At 48.0% G+C, this 22,869-nt stretch overlaps 4 non-coding genes across 4 annotated transcripts; all 4 read right to left on the minus strand.

The window, feature by feature from the left end:
- Window positions 1-12,528: 12,528 nt before the first annotated feature.
- Window positions 12,529-12,600, minus strand: TRNAC-GCA (transfer RNA cysteine (anticodon GCA)). The gene has a single exon. It is a non-coding gene; the product is annotated as a tRNA-Cys (tRNA).
- An 8,537-nt stretch (window positions 12,601-21,137) lies between these two features.
- TRNAC-GCA (transfer RNA cysteine (anticodon GCA)) lies at window positions 21,138-21,209 on the minus strand. Its single transcript has one exon. It is a non-coding gene; the product is annotated as a tRNA-Cys (tRNA).
- A 319-nt stretch (window positions 21,210-21,528) lies between these two features.
- TRNAC-GCA (transfer RNA cysteine (anticodon GCA)) lies at window positions 21,529-21,600 on the minus strand. Its single transcript has one exon. It is a non-coding gene; the product is annotated as a tRNA-Cys (tRNA).
- Window positions 21,601-21,679: 79 nt separating this feature from the next.
- Window positions 21,680-21,751, minus strand: TRNAC-GCA (transfer RNA cysteine (anticodon GCA)). Its single transcript has one exon. It is a non-coding gene; the product is annotated as a tRNA-Cys (tRNA).
- Window positions 21,752-22,869: the final 1,118 nt, after the last annotated feature.

Genomic DNA, 22,869 nt, shown 5'->3' on the forward strand with positions numbered 1-22,869 from the left:
TGTGTGCCCAATGCGTAGCCGACATAAAATAACTTCAGTGAAACGTTCATGATGTCTACATGATTTCCATTCTCCTAAAATGGGTTTTATAGAATGCAGTTTGTTGTTTGCCTGTTATTCCCATGCAGCCTGCCACTTAATTCTGAGTTTACTGTGCACTAATTTCAAAAAATCCCTGTGGTATGTTATCTTGTTTTATTTGATCAATTCGAGCTTGTGCTGCGCATGCATCTGCTCTCTCGTTACCGACAATTCCAACATGGCTGGCCGCCCAGCAGAATATAATGTTATGTTTGTTTTTTATTTTAATTATTGTATGTACGATGTTTCCTATGATGGGTGCAGCGCTTTGAGCATACTCAGCGCTTTGAGCATACTCAGTGAATCGGTGTAAATGACGCTATTTTTAATGTTTTCTTTTACTATTTGGTCTACGGCTACAAAGACTGCATAACTCTCGGCAGTAAAAACCGATGCATACTGTGGCAGTCGTATCATTTTTTCATTTTTTCCATGAATTACTGCACTTCCAACATGACTTTCTGTTTTTGACCCATCAGTGTAAAATTCAGTGAAGGTGTCATATTTTTCTTGCAGTTCAAAGAATTCTTGTAGTATGAGCTGATGTGGCATTTCCTTTTTATGTAAGTGTGTCAGTGTGAAGTCGCACACTGAAGGCAGGCTGTACCATGGTGGTAAATTTTCATATTTTTGTGCAATATTCGGCAGGGCATCCAGTACTCCTAACTCTTCACATTTATCTTCAAAGCGCATTATTAGTGGCCGGATGGATTGTGGTTTATTGTTGAATAATCTTTTGGATGGGTACTTGGTAACAATGGGATGGCAGAGATGTTTAGGAAGAGAACGGGTTTTTAGGACGTATGCGCATGTCAGTGTGACTCTTCTATCCTCTAGTGCAGGCTCATTAGCTTCAATGTAAAGACTGTTTACCGGGGATGTTCTATATGCTCCAGTTGATAGTCGCAGACCAAGATTATGAACAGGGTCCAGTCGTTTCAAGTAGGATGCTCTTGCTGAACCGTATACTATGCACCCATAGTCCAGCTTGGAGCGTACCAGAGAGCGATAGATGTGTAATAGGCATGTTCTATCGGACCCCCACCGTTTTCGCGAGAGCACCTTTAATACATTGAGGGCTTGGGTTGCTTTCTTTTTAAGGTTGTTAATGTGTGGTAGAAATGTGAGTTTCTTGTCAAAAGTGAGCCCTAAAAATTTATGTTCTGGTTTAATTGGTAGTGTGGCTTGATTCAAGTATAGGTTGGGAATGAATTGTAGGCCTCGTCGCAATGAGAACAGAACAGCTACTGTTTTTTGAGGAGAGAACTTGAACCCATTTATCTCTGCCCAAGCAGCCAGTTTATTTAGTGTGATTTGTATTTGTCTCTCGCAGGACGATATGCTGGGGGAAGTGCATGCTATCTGTAGGTCATCTACATAAACCGAATACATTATGGACTTGGGTATTACTTTGGCTAACGAATTCATTTTTACTACGAAGAGTGTCGTGCTTAGAATGCAACCTTGGGGTACGTCATTCTCTTGGGTGAAAGTCATGGAGAGAGTTGTTCCTAGGCGGACCCTAATTGTGCGGTTAGCCAGGAAGTCGTTCAAGCAGTTCAGCATCCTGCCTCGGATACCTAGCTCTGCTAGGTCGCGGAGGATGCCGAACTTCCACGTGGTATCGTATGCCTTCTCCATGTCGAAGAAGACCCCGTTACCCTGCTGCTTGTGGATGAACGCCTCCCGTATGGTGTTCTCTAGGCGGACAAGGTGATCGGTGGTTGAGCATGCTTTTCCGAATCCACATTGATGTACATCTAATAGTTGCCGAGATTCGAGTACAAAGGTGAGTCTAATTACACTTTAAAAAGATTTAGCAATGCAGCTGGTGAGGGCTATTGGTCTGTAATTGTCAGGACTTGTTGGTGGTTTTCCGGGTTTCAGAAAAGGTACTATTACTGCTTTCTTCCACTCCTCAGGTATTCTGCCAGTCATCCATATTTTATTGAAGAATTTTAACAGTGCCTGTACGGCAGTATCAAAGAGATGGGCAAGCATATTGTAATGCACATTGTCTGGGCCTGGTGCTGTCTTTTTACCGGAAGATAATACCCTATTTAATTCCTGGAGCGTAATGGGCTGGTTGTAGTCTTCCTGCATGCCTGTTCCGAATGGAAGTTTTTGTTTTTCAGCTATAGCTTTGTGTTTCTGGAATGTGTTTGTGTAGTGGGATGACCTTGAGACTTCAGCAAAGTGCTCACCCAATAAATTGGCCTGTTCTTCCAACGATGTTTGTGTACCGGGTGTTGTCAAAAGTGGAAGTGTGAAGGAAGTACGGTCACCAGTGAATTTACGAACTTTGTCCCACATTTTCTTTCATGGTATTGAACTATTTATAGAGGACACATATTTCTGCCAGGAGGTTTTCTCAGCATTCCTGCGCACGTACCGCGCTCTCGCCTTGGCCCTCTTAAAAGTGAGTAAGTTGTCTGCAGTGGGGTACCGACGCAGGGTGCCCCATGCTTTATTTTGCGGTTTTTTTGCAAATGTACATTCTTGTGTCCACCATACTTTGTGTTTCTTCTGTACGAGTCCTGTTGTTTGTGGTATAGCGAGTGTTGCAGCAGATATTATGCATGTAGTAAACCTTTCATTAATTTCATCTATGCTGAGGTCTTCAGAAAATTCTTTATCTAGAGTGGCACTTTCTGTAAAAAGTGACCAGTCGGCGAGGTGAAATTTCCAGCGCCGTGGTCTTGTGGGGATGACTGGAGTGGAAGACGAGAGTCTGATGACAGTGGGTAGGTGATCACTTCCCAGAGGATCATTTAAAACAACCCATTTAAAATCGTTAAAAAGCGATGGTGATGCGAAAGCTAAATCGAGAAAGCTCATTTTTGCCGAGCTTGGGCAACAATAAGTTGCTTTTCCTGTATTTAAAAGACAGATGTTATTTGAGAGGATAAAATCTTCGATTGTTTGCCCCCTAGAGTCGCAGCGCTCGCTTCCCCAAAAAGGGGAGTGAGCGTTAAAATCCCCAACTACTAGATATGGCTCTGGAAGTTCACCTATCAATTCTTCTAGCTCATGGACTGTTAATGTAAAATGTGGAGGAATGTATACGGAACAGATTGTTAGTGTTTTATAGCTGACGATGCTCACTGTAACCGCCTAAAGTTTTGTATTGAGCTTGATTTCTCGAGCAGGGACGCCGCTTTGGACGAGAATTGCGACGCCTCCTGAGAGTCGATTTTGATAATGTTTCAGGATATGCACATGTTGTGGACCAAGATTGGTCTCCTGAAGACATAAAACTATGGGTAACATTGACCCTAAAATATGTGTTATGTCACTATAATTCCGCATAAGTCCTCTGCAATTCCATTGAATTAAAAAACCATGCTTGTGTTTTTAAAAGAAAATGAAAGGGGATTTACTTATGTGGTGGGCCCGTTATGAGGGCCTGTCTTTTTTTCGCTCAAGAGAGCTGTTCCGCCGCTGTAATGGAGGCGGAGTGGGTGTTGTATCCATCACCTCAACAGAGGTGCTGGAGGACCGCGCAGCCGCGGTTGTGTTAGTTTCAGGCCTCTCCCGACGGGGGGATGTCCTGCGGGATGCCGACCCATGGACCGGCGGTCCCTGCTTTGGCAGTGACAGGGCAGCTTTCGCTGACCCTGCCTGGGGCGTGGATGGCCCTGCCATAGGCTCGGTGGGAGCGGCCTTGGCAGGTGCCGGAGTGCTGTGTGGTGCTACGCCCCTGCGCACCACATCAGCGAAGTTTTGTTTTGCTGTGAAGGAGAATGTGTTTGTAAGCGCAGAACGCCTTCTCGCTTCTTTAAAAGAAATGTATTCTTTGGTCTTTATGGTGATAATTTCTTTTTCTTTCTTGTAGGACGGACACGCCCTGGAGTATGCAGCATGTTCTCCTTCACAGTTTGCACAGCACAGGGCTGCGTCACATACATCAGACTGGTGATCGTTAGAGGCACATTTTGCGCAAGTTTTACGACCGCGGCAGCTCTGTGAGCCGTGGCCGAACCTTTGGCAGTTGAAACACCTGCGAGGGTTTGGTATGTATGGTCTTACATTGATTTTCAAATATCCCACGTCGATTGTGTCGGGCAGGGTGCTGGTGTTGAACGTCAGGATCATGTGTTTTGTGTCTATTTCCTTGTTGTCCTTCCGGATTTTGATTCGGTGAACATCTATGACGTCTTGGTCGATGAGCCCTTAGAGCATTTCTTTTTCAGTTATGTGAAGAAAATCATTTTCCGATATTACGCCTCGGACAGTGTTTAGTGAGCGATGAGGAGTCACGGAGACCGGGATTTCCCCTATGGACGTTAGGTTGGAGAGCTTAGAATGTTGGACATTGTCACACAGTTCGAGCAATAAGTCGCCGCTGGCCATTTTTGACAGCTTATAGCCAATGCCTAGGGTTTCAGTCAAGCACTTTGACACAAGGAAGGGGGATATTATTCTTGCCTTTTTATCTTGTTGTTCACTGTGGATCACATGATGAAATCTAATGTTCGACGAAATCTCGTCTGGTCGGGTGAATACATTGGCGAAAATAATGAAGCGCCGACCAAAAGGTGTTGTCAAGATGGAAGGACGTTTCGACTTCCACACGGAAGTCGAAACGTCCTTCCATCTTGACAACACCTTTCGGTCGGCGCTTCATTATTTTCGCCAATGGATCACATGATATTTGGGGAAAGTTACTTTTCTTTTTTGAAAGAAGTTGTCTGCCTCGTTCCGCCCTCTTTTGAGAGAGCGATCAGGTTTTGAAAGTTGGGGAGCCATAAAAAAACTTTGTTTTTCGGTCATGGTGCCAGCCAACCACCACGGAGTCCAACAAAGGGACGGGACAGGAACTTGATAGCAAGTCCTGCCCACGCCAGCTGTACACCTCAACTATAACCAAATATGACGCAACTCAGGGTAGTTGGTCACACAAAGTTAACCCTCGCCGCCAGGAAAAAAGGAAAAACCAAGAAGCGAGTAGGACATAGGAGAGTTGTGAGACAGAGATAGGAAAGTTAAAGATGAAGGGGAGGATAGGAAAAGGCGACTGCCGATTCCCCCCGGTCGGGTCAGGCCGGAGGTGCCGTCTGCAGGAAGCTGGGGCCAAAGTGGTGTGTTGCCTCCGCCAAGGGGCCTTAGGGGTCCAAACGCTCGGCATCAGCTCAACCACCAGGATCCCCTTTTCCCCGGACACGGCGATGCCACGCACGGCGAGGCGCGGGTGCTCGGGTCCGTGGTGATGCACAGTTCACCATCATCCCCTTGCGGGGATGTCCCTGCGGATGCTCGGGAACCCGCGGTGTCGCCGCTCACCGTCGCGACGCCTGCAAGCTGCAGGCGCCCCCCTGCGGGGTTCTGTGGAACATATTCATTAAAAGATGAAGGCATCGGTCATGAGGTAATTGATTTCTAAAGGAAATAAATCGAGAAAATAAAGTTGAAATAACTTGGGAAGGAATTAAGAGTACAACAACTGCCAAGGTACATAAAGGATTAAGGCAAGGTTGTCCTCTATCACCGCTGTTCTTCATGCTTTTATGATAAATATAGAAAGAAGGCTACAATGAAGCAATCTAGGCTATAATCTGTCGCACACATTAGGCGGAAGGGGGGAAGGGGATATTGCACTGTTAGCAGATAGCCAGGAAGATTTGCAAACTCCGGTTAATTGCTGTGGAGACGAAGGATACAGTATAGGCTTCAGTTATAGCGCAACTAAGTCAGGTGAGATGATTTTCAACAATACAACTGATCAGGAGCTTACAATACAAGACCATTAAATACCCTGAGTGGCCGCATATAAATATCTCGGGGTATTGGAAAACGAAGGGCAGATGTACACGGAAAAACACGAACAGTCTCTCATAGCAAAAGGGCGAAGATATGCCGGGGTAATGAAACATAAATCATTATGGAGGTACGACAAATATGAAGTACTGAGAGGTATTTGGAAATGAATATTGGTGCCGGAGCTTACTTTCGGGATTGCGGTTCTGTGCTTGTGGGCAGAAGTTCAGTCGAGATTAGAAGTAAGTTAGAGAGCTGTTGGAAGATTAGCACTAGGTGCCCACGGGAAGACCACAAACGAAGCAGTACAGAGGGATATGGGCTAGGTATCGTACGAAGCACGGGAAGCTCAGTGTAAAGTACTATGCGAAGAACGCCTGAGGAAATTGGACGATAACAGGTGGGCAGCTCAGGTATTTAAATACCTATACACAACGAGCGTTGACTCACACAGGCGCAAAAGATTTAGGAAGCTAACCAGTGTGTATGTCAAACACGAGGACGGAGAAAGAAAGAGCATTAAACGACAGGTTAAAAAAGCGGAAGGTAAAAATTGGATAGATTCATTAAAGAAGCACAGTGTAGAACTATATCGATAATGGAAAAGGCAGATCAGGAAGGAAGCGTTTTATGATAACTCAAGAGGCAGTGCCCTACTCTTTGAAGCTAGGTCAGGATGTCGTAGAACGCGCAGCTACAAAAAAGAAATTTAACAAAGATGACACATGCTCTGTGTGTGGTCAATCTGTAGAAACAATAGAACACCTAATACAAAGAATGATGGTATCCATCCCGTTGTCGATGCAGGCACAGTCACCCTTCCTGGGGCCTTAGGGTTTAGAGATGATAGTCATGTCAGACTATCATTTAATACCAGTTACTGGAATAAAAAAGCGGAAGAAATGCGGGACAGGACGAAAGGGTGGATGGGCTGTAATCTTTCCATTTTCACGCGTGCAACTGTATGTAACAACTTTCTTGTTGGAAGGATCATGTATTTACTTCAGGTATTATATTGTGCACGAAACAATATCCAAAGGTTCCATCTGGTTTTTCCTGTCTTCATTTGGGCGTCCAATTGGGAACGAATTCTCAGGGATAATCACTTCTGGAGAGTAAGGGTCGGAGGACTATCTCTTATGCATCTATATGTACGGCAGGTGGTTTCAAGGTTTTGCTTCTTGCGTGACCAAAATGACGTCTTCCTGCGAACATTCAAACAAACCATGTTATCTAATGCACTTCCAGAATTCATAGTCTCTTCTCTTCGTACAATGCTCGGAGGTACACAGTGTCTCGCTTCGTGCGAGAGGTAGTCTGGTCGTTCAGGTTTTTGCAAGTGCGGTTCTCGCTAGAGTATTTAGCGAGTGTAACGCCGAAGCGACTATACATGGATCTTGTTGAACAGTTGTTTCCAGCTCCACTGCACAGAACCTTATACTGTGAAGGCCTTGGAAAAGACGTTCCCAGGCAAGTTAAGAAGATGACTGTTGCACCTGGCGTCAGAACATTCTTTTTCAAATTGCATACAGGAACCCTAAAATAAAATATGGCTATAGGAAAAGGGCCTTTTTGTTCCTTGGGGCCCAAACTGTCTCTTGTGCAGCATAAAGCCAGAGACGGTAGAACACGTGTTCCTGGGGTGTTGGGATGCGGTGTTCTACTGGGATGTTTTGCACAGAACCCCTTTTGCAAAGACTTGCCATTGACACCGCGCGGAATTCACTACCTGACCACTGAAAGTGATGTTGCACAGTATGACCAGATTATGTTATTGGGCCTTCACAGCATTTGTAGGAGTAGAATGGCTGCTAGACATTGTGACTTGGATGCACGATCGGTATGGGAATATTTTGTTGAACATATGTATAAATTAAGAGAAGTCCTGAAGCAGCAGGACTATGCGGATGATGTATTGAGAATGATGTACCAACTTGTTTTAATGAAAGTTCATTAGACACAGTTGTCTGCCAAGGGGCATGGCAACTACGATATATTACTGATGTTTTTATTCATGCAAGAAACAAAAAAGTAGCGTAGTCGTTAGCACGCTTGGCTGCGGATCGGAAAGATGGTGATTATAACCTAAACGTGCATAAAGATTTTACTGCGCGCACAATCCAGCATTTCACCCTGAGCCTGGGAGGCCGATAGTGTGCATGCGCGAAACCAGAGAGGAGCAGCAAGTGCGGGGCGCATGACGTCAGAGTTCGCCGCCGCCGCCGCGCGAGGAGCCGCGCCAGCCCGACTACGCCCGCCGGTGCCGCGCGTGAATGCGCGTTCGCGGTAACCGGAGGAGGGCAGCAGATTCGCAGCGCATAACGTCAGAGCTCAGCCACTGCCGCGGCCCCGTGTTTAGTCGTGGGGATAAACTGCGTACGTGCGACTGTGTTTATAAAAACTGAGGTGATACGACCCCATGTATCACAATCGCTTCGTATGGAGCTAGCGATCCTCGCATTCAGGCTACAAAGTAAGGAACTAACATTGACCTTGTGTAACTGAGGTCCGAGTATTTTATACATTACGGTCTGTAGCCGGCCTGCAAGAACCTTCACATAAATTTTGTAGTCTACATTTGTGAGGGCTATGGGCCTGTATAATGTTACCTGTCTGAGTTCTTCTGTTTGAACGGTTTTTGGTATGAACACAGTATGCGAGGATGCATATGATGTAGGCAGAGCATGCAACTCATACGCTTCATTAAATACCAATGAGAGGAGCGGTGCAAGTTCCTTCTTGAAAGCTTTATAAAAAGCCGCGCTCAGGCCGGTAAGCCCCGGATACTTTCCTGAGTTTAATTTATGAATAGCCTGTTCCACTTGTTCGCTAATTGGCAGCTCTAATCTTATTCTGTCTGCGTCATCAATACGTGGCATGGCCCCTAAAAATATGTCCTTAAATCTTCCCATGTCTACATGCCTCAAAGTGAAAGCGCTTGATAGTAATCAAAAAAAGCCTTTGCTATGCGGTCGTCGTCAGATGCAGTGGCACCGCCCCATTGAATTTCCGCGACATGGTTTCGCCGAGCGTGCGCCCTTTCCATTCCTAACGCCCGTTTTGTGGGTGTTTCGCTCGCGGAGAATTGCTCAGCCCTCGCGCGCACAAGTGCACTGTGATATCGCTCTTCCTCTATCGTTTCTAGCTTTTGTTTGGTTTTTCTGACGTCTTCACTGAAAACACCCGGTGCCTTGCATTCCCGAGCTAATAACTTGTACAGTAAGGACTTCAAATGTGCCTCGCTTAACCTTTCTTGAAAAACGTATGCAGCTGGCCCTTTCTATTATTGCATACACTTTTATCTGCTGTTTGCAACTTTCTCATTCTTCTCCAGCTGCCCGATTGCCATTAACGGTTATTTTATTAATTTCCTGTGCTGCAAACCCGGTGAAAACTTCGTCTTTCAGCAGCTTATTGTTTAATTTCCAGAGGTCCCACTGCAAAGAGTTTTTGCGTTTTACCGCGCCTATGCTACATTTCACCAAGCAGTGGTCCGAGAAAGTTGCAGGAACAACATCGGAGCTGTGACACTTTGGCGACAGGTCGACCGATAAATATATTCTATCAAGGCGGGCATGGCTACTTCGTTGGAAGTGCGTGAACATCATGCCGCGCTTATATACCACACATTCAGTCCAATGCATACTTATCGATCAAGCGACGGAGAAGTTCGGTGCTTTCATCGCGGTGGGACCGCGTGCTGGTTTTGTCAGCCGCGCTCAAGACACAATTAAAATCTCCCAACAATATCAGGTGTTTTTCAGTGCTTAAGAAACGCTGAATGCTCTCAAAAAAGGCTACCCTATCCTCGCCCAGGTTAGGTGCGTAAACGCAAATTAGTCGCCATTCAGAGCGGGCGAAAGCAAAATCCACCACTTCACAACGACCCGAAGGGCACGATATGTACGTCTGCACCTCGAGGCTAGGCAGCTTTTTTATAAACACAATGCATCCCGCAGCTGTGCCGACGGCATGGCTCTGGACCGCATAGAATCTTGTCGTAAAACGTTGCACGATGCTCTCGGTGTCTTGCTCCCCTTCCACTTTCGTTTCCTGAATAGCAAGCAGATCGATATTATGATCCGTTAAAATGCGGTGCACTTGGCTCTGCTTCCTCTTAGCGGCAAAACCTCTGACATTGAGCGTTGCAAAAGTAAAGGAGGTTGCAGAAGCCATATTTAAAACTTATGATGACGCCGAGAGCACCGTGCTCACCTTTCACGTCTAGCACGAAGCTAGACGCCGTTGCCACCACCGGAGCCGTCAGGAGCGGATGCCTGGTTTTGCTGCGGAGGGAGTGGAGGCGCCTTCTCGGCGACCCGCTTGCCTGCCGCAAGGCTGGGCGTTGGCCTGAGTGTTGATCGCCTGGACTGGACTGTTTTTGCTGGCGGCTCCTCAACGCCGCCAGCTGCGGGCTTGTCCCCTTCGTTGTCGGCCAGGGCGTGAGGTCGCTTGGCATGGGCGGCGACGGTAGTCACACGGTCGCTGCTCTGGTCCATCTGTTCCTCGCTGGTCGGTGGCTGGTCGACATTTTTAGACGGATGACTGGTCCCGTCTCTGGGCGACCCTTCATTTGTTCCAGCAGGAATTCCCGTCTCCGGTTCCTTCCCACCGCCGCTGGCCATGTTTCCGTCGCTGCTCGGGTGCCCAGAAGACTCCGTCGTCACCGCCGGTTTCGTCGTCACGTCGGTTCCCTTTGCCGCCTCTTCTGTCTCGGCGACGTCCATAATGTGCTCCGTCGTGTCGACTCCCATTGCCAGCCCGGTTGCCACTGCGTATGTGCGGACGCAGTCAATGTCGGCGCGGCCGCAACGCCTGCATTTCGAACACCGGGGCACTTTACATTCTCGCCGAACGTGGCCCGTGCCATAACCGCGCAAGCACTGCATCGGTCGCCCAGGCGCCACAACAAGGGCCAACTCCCCGGCGACACGTTCCTGGTGAGGCAGATCGTCGACCTTCAAACCAGGTTTCAGTTTTAGGAGCACAGTTCGTGTTGTAGAACCCTTGTCGTGGACGCCTTGGACGCGCCACCGTTCCCGGGTAACTTCGGTTACCTTCCCGAACGCAGCAAAAGCCGTCCGGATGTCGTCATTGGCCACGCCTTCCAGCATCCAGTGGAGCCGTAGCTTGACTTGTTGGTCTTCCGGATCGATGATAAGACACCGCCTTCCTTTCACTTTCAGTTCCTTGAAGGCGAGAAGCCTCTTGGCTCGTTCAGCGGTCTTGAAAGTCACAGCCCAAACGTGATTGATTTGGTACGCCCCCAAAGCCACCACGTCAGGGAGCGTACCAGCCAGCGCATCACGAAAATCCTCGACCCGAAAGGGCCTAACACGAACATCACCATGCAGATAAAGTGTGTTTTTGCAGATAAAGGAGTCTTTTTGTAATTCTATCCTGTACATTCGGCCTCTACATTCGGTCGCCGTTTCAACGTCGGTCACCTGACACCAACAGTCTTCTGCGGTGGCTCGTAGCCTTCGCTCACTTTGGGCTCTCCATTCGCACTGTGCTCGTGCGGTCGCTTCCCTGCTTGGTTGCTGGTTGATGCATGTGACATTTCCATGCTGTCACCATGCTGGGAAACGACGGGAGCTGACGCCCCACTGCCCAAGACATTTTCCGTTGACACCTTTACTTCTGCAGGCTGCGCTACCTGTTGCTACCGCTTACTGCTGGGCTCCTCTACGCTTGTGGATGCTTCCGGAGGGGACACAGCTGGGGATTTCTCCTTCTCCACCCTGTCCCCTGCCTCTGCTGCAGCGTCTTCCGCGTCAGCCTCGTCCACGACAAGTTGGGACGAAATGTCAGTGTTGACTGGGACGGCAGCACTCGCGTACGTGCGTACGCAGCTGCTTTCTTCGTGCCCGTAGCGACGACAGGCGCCGCATCGTGGAACCTTGCACTCACGGCGAATGTGCCCAGTACCTTGGCAGCGCAGACACAGCGGAGCTCTGCCCGGCACAACCACGAGAGCCAGCTCACCGCCAACCCTGACTTCGTGAGGGAGGTCTTCCAGCTTCACGCCAGGATTCATTTTCTATGAAACCAAGCGTGTCGTCGACCCCTTGCTGGCGACACCCTGGACGCGCCACCGCTCCTTGGTGACTTCGCTCACCTTGCCGTACGGAGCAAAGGCTACCCTTACGTCTTCGTCGGGCACGTTGTGCAGCAGCCAGTGCAGCTTGACGCGGACGTCCTGGTTTGCCGGGTCGATGACGAGACAGCGGCGGTCCTTGACTTTCAGTTCGCCGGCAGAGAGAATTTTCGTCACCGCCTCAGCACTCGCGAAAGTAACAGCCCATACATGGCTCATGCGGTACGCCCCGAAGGCGATAACTTCAGGGAGCAGCATCAGCTGAGCCAGCGCATCCCTGAAATCATCGACCCGATAAGGACGGGCCCGCTCGTCAGCGTGCAAAAAAACTGTGTTTAACACAGCACGTCCTGTAGGAAGGGTAGGCAGAATCACCTGATATTCTTCATCCGAGGCAAAAGCCCTGTTTCCGCAGCCAGACATGGCCGCTGTAGCTGCTCCAACGGAGCCCGTCATCGCACGTCCGTCACGCTTGGTGGCCGGAAGTCGAATGCCCTTGAGCTACGCCCCCGAGACAGATGGCAGCGAGGCAAATCATTCATATAAAGAAGAAAACAAGAAAGCCGGCTGAAACAAAAGCGAATCCACAAAGGGGGCACCCGGTTTTGAACCGGGGACCTCTCGATCTGCAGTCGAATGCTCTGCCACTGAGCTACGCCCCCCCCCCCCTTTTTTTTCTTTATTGCCTGACTTCGGCAAGAACCACAATACACAAATACACTTACAGGGCACAATGAACAATACTTCACACTATCCACCTGGTGGGTTGTGGCTTCGTCATATTAAAACTCAAAACTCTCTAAGCGCCACCAATGGTTCTACTCTTTCGAGCCACTAGGGAACTTCAGGAGCGATTTTCTGAATTTCAGTTAACTTATACATACACTCCTGAAAATAGATCCGTGCTGGCCCCTGCATCAGGATCGCAATGATATCCTGCCATTCTGGAGCGCCAAACACAGTGGAGTCCCATTAGCATAATAAGGTCGAATGGTGTCCCATCCTCACTATCTACAGGCAAGTACCGTATTCCATGAGAGTCTAGCGGAAATTCCTTTTTTAATGTCCTTTGCAAGATGTCCCAGAAGTATACCCCTTCCCAACAATGCAAAAAACGTGGTCTATTGTCTCCGGTTGTTTACAGATTAAACAATGTGATCCCCAAGGTAGAAATAAATGCTTCACCTCCAAAAATTTCTTCACTGGTAGTGTTCCGGTATGTAACTTAAAGAAGAATGTTTTTGCACCTGGCGGCACCTGCATCGCCTTCACACGCTTAAGTACGTCGCGTCCCAGGCCTCCACTGTATATGGCCCTGTACATAGGTTGTGGAAGAACTATATCGCACAAATCCCTATACAACTTCTTTCTGCTAACAGAAGACAAATACTCATTCGAAAACCGAACAGATAGGAATCGAACACTCGCGACAACCTCTCTAAAGTAACCAAAAATACGTCCCGACAAATTTTCGGTTAAGACAACAAAATCCGGCAGTGCATTTCCAAGCCTTAACTGGCACACAATGCGCATAAACGGATCCCTGACATCACGCACAAAAAAAAATCTGCTTACGACCTGCCGCAGAAATAAGTGCCCCAGACTGAGGCCACCGTCCTTGACCCGCATAAACAAATTCGTCCGGCTGCATCGTTCCCAGCCTGCAGCCCATACAAAAACGGCAAATATCCGGTACAATCTCTGTACGTTCATCCTTGCACAATGCAACACTTGCATCACGTACCACAACCTAGACATAAAAAACAGATTACACACTGTGGCCCTTGCGAAAATTGACAGCTGTTGCTCTTTCCACCTCTCAACCTTTTCACGCATGGCTTGCGTCTGTTCTCTCCAGTACGGTTCGCTATCGCGATAACCGTCTAGTGGGACGCCCAAGTACTTTACTGGGGTCGTCACCCAGGACATGTTCGCAAAATTGTCGGGCTTCGTTGGCCATTCTCTGTGCCAAAACCCCAGGGACTTTGACCAATTCACTTTACTGCCCGTGACTTTGGTGAATTCTTTTACACATGCCACGGCCTCGGTTACACCTTTCAGATTCACTGTGAACACTGCCACATCATCCGCATAGGCCTGCAGCTTAACTTCTGCCGCCTGAAGCTGGAAGCCACGAATTTTTTTTATTTTTCATGATATTCAAACACAACGCTTCGATGTAAATGCAGAATAGAAGGGGGCTAAGGGGACAACCCTGGCGCACCGAACGCTGCAGGACGATGGGGGCCCCCAAACTCTTATTTACAATTAGTCTTGTCGTGCAGCTCCGGTACGCCAAGGCCATTCCCTCGCGAATAATGGACTCTGCATTTACATGGTCGAGTATGCAGAACAGGATGTCGTGCGGAACTCAATCAAATGCTTTCTCAAGATCAAGCTGAAGTATTGCTACACCGCTATTTGTATGATCACAACATTCAAGCACACACCTCGTTCTATGAATATTAGTGACAATGGAGCGTCCCTTGATCCCACACGTCTGGTGAGGACCGACTATATCTTGAATAACTGACTGTATTCTACGGGCTAAAATCTTCATGAAAACTTTATAATCTAAGTTTGTGAGTGTGATAGGGCGATATGCTGTGACCTGTTGTGACTTTTCTGCTTCATCATATTTAGGAATTAATAATGTGTGGGATGTACCGTAAGACGGAGGCAATTCATTTACTTTGTAGGCTTCATTATACACTGCTATCAGTACTGGCACTATTTCGTGTTTATATGCTTTGTAAAAAGCCGCACTTAATCCATCAGGTCCAGGTGCTTTCCCAAGGTTCAAATATTCTATCGCATGCTCGACTTCTGACGCAGTTATCGACAGCTCCAATCTTTCTTTCTGTTCGTCATCTAATCGTGATAAAGCGCCAAGAAACTTTTCCTTGAATGCGCTCACATCCACTTCTTGCTTTGCAAACAGCACCTGATAATATTGAAGAAATGCCTGCTGGATATGACCGCTTTCTCCAGATAACGCCCCACCCCAATCAATCTTCTCAATGTGGTTTCGCTGAGCATGCGCTTTTTCAATTCCTAGCGCTCGTTTTGACGTTGTCTCCCCAGCTGCTACATCTTGCGCCCTAGCCCGCACAAGCGCGCCACGATAGCGTTCTTCTTCGAAGAGTTCAATTTTGTGCTTTATTTTTCTAATGTCGTCGATCCATTTTCCAGGCTCCTCGCTTTCTTTTTCGAGAAGTCGAGCCAGTAAAGATTTAAACTTTTCTTCCTCACGCTTCTTTTGTCGTATACAGCTTGACCTTTCGATCGCTGCTATCTTTATTTGTTGTTTGCAAAGTTCCCACTACTGCCATACTTTCAGTTCCCCGCCCGGCTGTAATTTGCCGATTTCTTCATTTACTTTCCTGCTAAAGATGTCCTCTGTAATGAGCTTATTATTTAATTTCCACATCTCCCAAGAAAACTGATTTCCTCTTTTCTTTGTCCCTATCCCATACTCCACTAAACAATGATCAGAAAATGATACCGGTACTACACTGTAGGTACTGCATTTAGAAATAACATCCGGCGACACATAAATGCGATCTAGCCGTGCACGGCTTGACCGCTGAAAATGTGTGAACCTCGCACAACGCTCGCCTTCTAAACATTCCGCCACATCATCGAGGTTGCACGTCGCTATAACCTCTGAGAGTGCCTCAGTGCTTCTGTCCCTAAACGCCCGTGCACTGGTTTTATCACACCCTCTCATGACGCAATTGAAGTCACCCATGACGATCAGGGATTTCTCACAAATTAAGTACTTTTTTTAGGCTCTGAAAAAAAAACTGTCCTTTCATCCACTGCATTTGGAGCGTACTTGGTCAAGCCAGAGACGTTCAGCACGTGCCCGTATCATGGCAGCTGTATACTTATCTTTTTCGATAATCTCAAGTTTACTTTTTGTATCTCTTATCTCTTTCTTATATCTTCCCGGCTGGGAACTTTCCAGGCTTACGAGCAAGCCAAGTTGGCAATGTAGTTCTCTTTGTTTAACACGTTTATCGTGGCATATAATGCTTGCCCTTTCAATCGCGTTTATTTTCACTTGCTGTTTGAAATCTTCCCACCTAATTACCCAGTTCCCAGGCTCTGCTGATAGCAATGCTTTAATGCATTCATTAACTTTAATGCCAAAGCGTTCATCCTCGAGTAACTGTGCGTTAAACTTCCACAGGTCCCACGAGAAACGAGATTTCTTGTCTTTGTTCCCCAGGGTAAACGTAACTAAGCTGTGGTCGGTAAAAGACATGTGTTTTACCTCGTAGCTATTGCACAAAGGAATCAGATCAAGCGACACATACGCTCTGTCAAGTCTCGCGTGACTTTCACCCTGGAAGTGAGTAAAATGCGGCGCTACCGAAAGAACTTCAGCAACATCATCTAAACCATTTTCTTGCACAATCGAATTCAACAATTCCGCACTTTTGTCACGAAGGAGTCTTTTTGTAATTCTATCTTCTGCTTTAAAAACGCAGTTAAAGTCGCCCAAAAGCACAATTAACCGCTCACAGCACACATATGGTTCAACGCGCTCAAAAAATTCCTTGCGCTCGTTCTCCCTGTTAGGAGCATACACGCATATGACTCTCCATAGCAAATTGCAATAAAAAAAATCCACTACAACCAAACGGCCAGTTTGACACACAGTTAAATTCTGCTCGACAATCCCCAGAGAATTCCTAATAAATACAGCACAACCGCCCGATGTGCCAGAAGAATGGCACACACAAACATTGTAGCGTGCCGTAAAAGGCTGCACCATAAGGTCCGCCTGTTCCTGTCTTTCGACTTTCGTCTCCTGTACGGCTATTATGTCTAGGTCATTATCAACGAACAGCCGAACAACGAACAGTTGGTACTGACGCTTCTTGGAAGCCAGTCCCCTGACATTAATTGTTGCAATGCGCAACGCTCTAAGAGGTGTAGGAGCCATCTAGTTTAGGTACAAGAGCCATATGGCGCATACCTCGGGACACAAGGCGACGGTGCGGGTGACTTGCCTAGTCTAAGGTGTTCGATGGGTGCGGTGGCGGTAATCCAACGTCTTTTGCACAAGGGCCTCTTGCGTATGGACTGCAAAATCAGCCCATGCAGTCCGTCACCGAAAAAGGCCATCTCACGCCCACAGAAACCACTCACAGGGCGCTCACTCCAACTAAGGCGGCGGCTTAGCCGCCGCTCGTTGATCGGCCTGTACATTCGGCCGCGATTTCAACGTCGGTCACCTGACACCAACAGTCTTCTGCGGTGGCTCGTCGCCTTCGCTCACTTTGGGCTCTCCACTCGCACTGTGCTCGTGCGGTCGCTTCCCTGCTTGGTTGCTGGTTGATGCATGTGGCACTTCCATGCTGTCACCATGCTGGGGAACGACGGGAGCTGACGCCCCACTGCTCAAGACTTCGTCCGTTGGCGCCTTGACTTCTGCAGGCTGCGCTACCTGTTGCTACCGCTTACTGCTGGGCTCCTCTACGCTTGTGGATGCTTCCGGAGGGGACACAGCTGGGGATTTCTCCTACTCCACCCTGTCCCCTGCCTGTGCTGCAGCGTCTTCCGCGTCAGCCTCGTCCACGACAAGTTGGGACGAAATGTCAGTGTTGACTGGGACGGCAGCACTCGCGTACGCGCGTACGCAGCTGCTTTCTTCGTGCCCGTAGCGACGACAGGCGCCGCATCGTGGAACCTTGCACTCACGGCGAATGTGCCCAGTACCGTGGCAGCGCAGACACAGCGGAGCTCTGCCCGGTACAACCACGAGAGCCAGCTCACCGCCAACCCTGACTTCGTGAGGGAGGTCTTCCAGCTTTCATTAAAATTCCCCTTTCTTCTCTCCTTGCTGGCGACACCCTGGACGCGCCACCGCTCCTTGGTGACTTCGCTCACCTTGCCGTACGGAGCAAAGGCTACCCTCACGTCTTCGTCGGGCACGTTGTGCAGCAGCCAGTGCAGCTTGACGCGCACGTCCTGGTTTGCCGGGTCAATGACGAGACAGCGGCGGTCCTTGAATTTCAGGTCTCCGGCAGAAAGAATTTTCGTCACCGCCTCAGCACTCGCGAAAGTAACAGCCCATACATGGCTCATGCCATACGCCCCCAAGGCGATAACCTCTGGGAGCAGCATCAGCTGAGCCAGCGCATCCCTGAAATCTTCGACCCGATGAGGACGGGCCCGCACATCAGCGTGCAAAAAACCGGTGTTTAACACAACGCGTCCTGTAGGAAGGGTAGGCAGAATCACCTGACACTCTTCATCCGAGGCAAAAGCCCTGTTTCCGCGGCCAGACATGTCCGCTGTAGCTGCTCCAACGGAGCCCGTCATCGCACGTCCGTCACGCTCGGTGGCCGGAAGTCGACATGAGCTACACCCCCGAGACAGAGGGCAGCGAGGCAATTTGTTCCTATAAAGAAGGAAACAAGAGCCGGCTGAAACAAAAGCAAATCCACAAAGGGAGCACCCGGGTTTGAACCGGGGACCTCTCGATCTGCAGTCGAGTGCTTTATTTTTTTTTCTTTATTGCCTGGCTTTGACCCATAACATTTACACAAAAAACACTCAACAAAAAACACACAAAACGCTATGTACATACGACACTGTCGTGGTCAGCCATCATGAGTCTGGCTTCGTCATACTAAAATTCACGAAGCATACAGAGCGGCTCTAGCCTCGAGAGCCACTCGGGAGGCTCCGCAACTGCTTTCTGGATGGCCAGAAAGCAGTCCATTCTTTCCCGAAAATAAATTCGGGCAGGTCGCGCGTCTTTGTCACAATAATAGCCTGCCATTCTGGAGCGCCATATACTGTGGAGGCTCAAGAGCATTATGAGATCAAATGGTACCCCATCCTCATTGTCTGTGCTTATATAACGAATTCCCTGCGCGTCAAGTGGTAGCTCTTTCTTTATTGTCCTTTGTAACACATCCCAAAACTAAACCCCTTCCCAGCAATGCAAAAAAACATGGTCTATTGTTTCGGGCTGTTTACAAATTAAGCAGTTCGATCCCCACGGTAAAAAGAAATCCTTTCCTTCCAAAAACTTTTTAACTGGCAGTGTCCCGGTGTGTAATTTAAAAAAGAAGGTCTTTACTCCTGGTGGCACCTGCAGTTTATTTACCCTTTTAAAAACATCAGCTCCAGGACCTCCACTGTACAAGGCCCTGTACATAGGCTCTGGGAAAACAGTATCACAAAGATCATGGTACAACTTCTTTCTTTTAGTTTTATACAAATAATTGCTAGAAAAACGCGCTGAAAGAAACGTAACACTTGCTACAATCTCTTTGTAGCAACAAAAAATTCCACCCGAGAGCTCTTCTATGGTAACAACAAACTCGGGCAGCAATCGCCGCAGCCTCACCTGGCATACGGTGCGCAAGAACGGGTCTGAGACGTCGCGAAACAACAAGAAACGGTTCACCAGCTGCCTTAAAAAGAGGTGCCCTAGCCCCAACCCCCCGTCTTTTACCCGCCGGAACAGGTTCGTTCGGCTGCAACGTTCCTATTCGGAAGCCCATATAAAGACGGCCCCCCTCAGCCCCCTCAGCAATCTCTTATTTTGTATTTACATCGAAACACTGTGTAGGAAAATATTAGAAGACAATAGTATTAATGGCTTTAGGTTGCAAGCTGCTGAAGTTAAGCTGTTGGCGTATGCTGACGACGTTGCTGTATTCACGGTTGATCAGGAGAGCATAAGCGAAGCTGTCGGGTGTGTACGCGAGTTCAGCGAAGTCACCGGTAGCGGGGTTAATTGGTCCAAATGCCTCGGACTCTGGCATGGATGGTGGCCATCCCACCCGGACCATTTTGCCAACGTACCGTGGACGACGACATCGGGCAAGTATTTGGGCGTTCCGCTCGATGCTTATCGCGAAAGCGAGGAGTATTGGAAACAGCAAACGAAAGAAGCACGTGACAGAGCTGGAAAATGGAAAGGCACCAATCTCTCCATTTTCGCCAGAGCTACAGACTGCAACCTGTTTTTTATTAGCAAGCTCTGGTATGTGATGCAGGTTTTGCATTGCTCTCGGGTGCACATTCAGAAGTTACACCGGATTTTTGCCGTCTTTATATGGGCTTCCGAATGGGAACGTTGCAGCAGAACGAACCTGTTCCGGTGGGTAAAAGACGGGGGGTTGGGGCTAGGGCACCTCTTTTTAAGGCAGCTGGTGAACCGTTTTTTGTTTTTTCGCGACGTCTCAGACCCGTTCTTGCGCACCGTGTGCCAGGTCAGGCTGCGGCGATTGCTGCCCGAGTTTGTTGTTACCACAGAAGAGCTCTCGGGTGGAAATTTTGGTTACTACAAAGAGATTGTAGCAAGTGTTAGGTTTCTTTCAGCGCGTTTTTCTAGCGATTATTTGTATAAAACTAAAAGAAAAAAGTTGTACCATGATCTTTGTGATATTGTTTTCCCAGAGCCTATGTACAGGGCCTTGTACAGTGGAGGTCCTGGAGCTGATGTTTTAAAAAGGGTAAAGAATATGCAGGTGCCACCAGGAGTAAAGACCTTCTTTTTTAAATTACACACCGCGACACTCCCAGTTAAAAAGTTTTTGGAAGGAAAGGATTTCTTTTTACCGAGGGGATCGAACTGCCTATTTTGTAAACAGCCCTAAACAATAGACCATGTTTTTTTGCATTGCTGGGAAGGGGTTTATTTTTGGGATGTGTTACAAAGGACAATAAAGAAAGAGCTACCACTTGACGCGCAGGGAATTCGTTATTTAAGCACAGACAATGAGGATGGGGTACCATTTGATCTCATAATGCTCTTGGGCCTCCACAGTATATGGCGCTCCAGAATGGCAGGCTATTATTGTGACAAAGCCGCACGACCTGCCCGAATTTATTTTCGGGAAAGAATGGACTGCTTTCTGGCCATCCAGAAAGCAGCTGCGGAGCCTCCCGAGTGGCTCTCGAGGCTAGAGCCGCTCTGTATGCTTCGTGAATTTTAGTATGACGAAGCCAGACTCATGATGGCTGACCACGACAGTGTCGTATGTACATAGCGTTTTGTGTGTTTTTTAATGAGTGTTTTTTGTGTAAATGTTATGTGTCACAGCCAGGCAATAAAGAAAAAAAAAAGAATGCTCTACCACTGAGCTACGCCCCCGAGACAGAGGGCAGCGAGGCAAATTGTTCCTATAAAGAAGAAAACAAGAGAGCCGGCTGAAACAAAAGCGAAAGGGGGCACCCGGGTTTGAACCGGGGACCTCTCGATCTGCAGTCGAATGCTCTACCACTGAGGTACGCCCCTGATTTTTTTTTCTTTATTGCCTGGCTTTGGCTCATAACATTTAACCAGAAAAAACATTCAACAAAAAACACACAAAACACTATGTACATAAGACACTGTCGTGGTCAGCCAGAATGAGTCTGGCTTCGTTTTTTCCTTTATTGCCTGGCTTTGACTCATAACATTTACACAAAAAACACTCAACAAAAAACACACAAAACGTCATTCTAAAATTCACGAAGCATACAGAGCGGCGAGCTACGCCCCTGAGACGGAGGGCAGCGAGGCAAATTGTTCCTATAAAGAAGAAAACAAGAGAGCCGGCTGAAACAAAAGCGAGAGGGGGCACCCGAGTTTGAACCGGGGACCTCTCGATCTGCAGTCGAATGCTCTACCACTGAGCTACGCCCCCGAGACAGACGGCAGCGAGGCAAATTGTTCCTATAAAGAAGAAAACAAGAGAGCCGGCTGAAACAAAAGCGAATCCACAAAGGGGGCACCCGGGTTTGAACGGGGGACCTCTCGATCTGCAGTCGAATGCTCTACCACTGAGCTACGCCCCTGTTTTTTTTTTCTTTATTACCGGTAAACAATACATAAAAATCTATAGCCACACTTTGGCCGAGACAATGGGTTAAAACTTTTTCATGTTAATCAGTTCATCCATAACTGCCACCCAGTCCGGCGGCTGGGGTTGACTGCGGAGAACATCTCTCAGGAAAACTGCACTTTCTATAAAGTTTTCTCTCACTGGTCGCACATTTGCGTCGGCGTGCCTGGCCGCCATTCTCGTTTTCCAGATGCTGTGGAGGCCCAGTAGCATAAACATGTCGTAAGGAACCTCCTCACTTTCTACAGGTAGAAACCGGATGCCATAAGGAGTTACAGGTAGTTCTTTCTTCAATGTTCTTTGCAAGATGTCCCAGTGGAAAACCGGGTCCCAGCAGTCGATAAACACATGTTCGATGGTCTCGGGTTTTTTGCAGAGTATGCAGTCGGTGGTCCAGGGCACAAAAATGCCTTTATCGTTTAGCCATGTTTTCACAGGAAGGGTACCGGTATGAAGTTTAAAGAAAAAGGATTTGACAGTCGGTCTTACCGGCATCTTCTTAACTCGCTTTAACACATCTTTGCCTGGGCCTCCGCAGCAAAAGGAACGGTATAAGGGAGCAGCAATAAATATATCTAGCAAATCTTTGTACAGTTTTTTCCTGGGTACAGCAGATAGATACTGTGTAGAAAAGTGGGCGCTCAAAGTGCGAAAGGCTGCCACAACTTCACGCAAAAAACCTGTTAGAGCACGATTCGTGGCCGGGTAACTGGACACAACAAATTCCGGCAACACGTTGCCTAAGCGCACCTGCAACATTGTGCGCAACGATGGATCGGTTTGATCACGTAGAAACAAAAATCTTGAGACAACTTGCTTCAGAAACAAATTAGAAAGACCAAGGCCGCCCCTTTTGACCGGAAGGAACAGATTAACTCGACTTGTTCGCTCCCAACTTGAGCTCCAAATAAAGACAGCAAACACTCTATGCAGCTTCTGCAGGTTTGCTCGGGTAATGAGCACGAACTGCAATATATACCAAATTCTGGCTATTAAAAATACATTGCACACACTTGCGCGCGCGAAAACAGAAAGGTCACGTCCTTTCCAGCCATCCGCTTTTCTCCTTGC

This window comes from Amblyomma americanum, chromosome 1 (assembly GCF_052857255.1).
Source record: "Amblyomma americanum isolate KBUSLIRL-KWMA chromosome 1, ASM5285725v1, whole genome shotgun sequence".
NCBI classification, from domain to species: domain Eukaryota; kingdom Metazoa; phylum Arthropoda; class Arachnida; order Ixodida; family Ixodidae; genus Amblyomma; species Amblyomma americanum.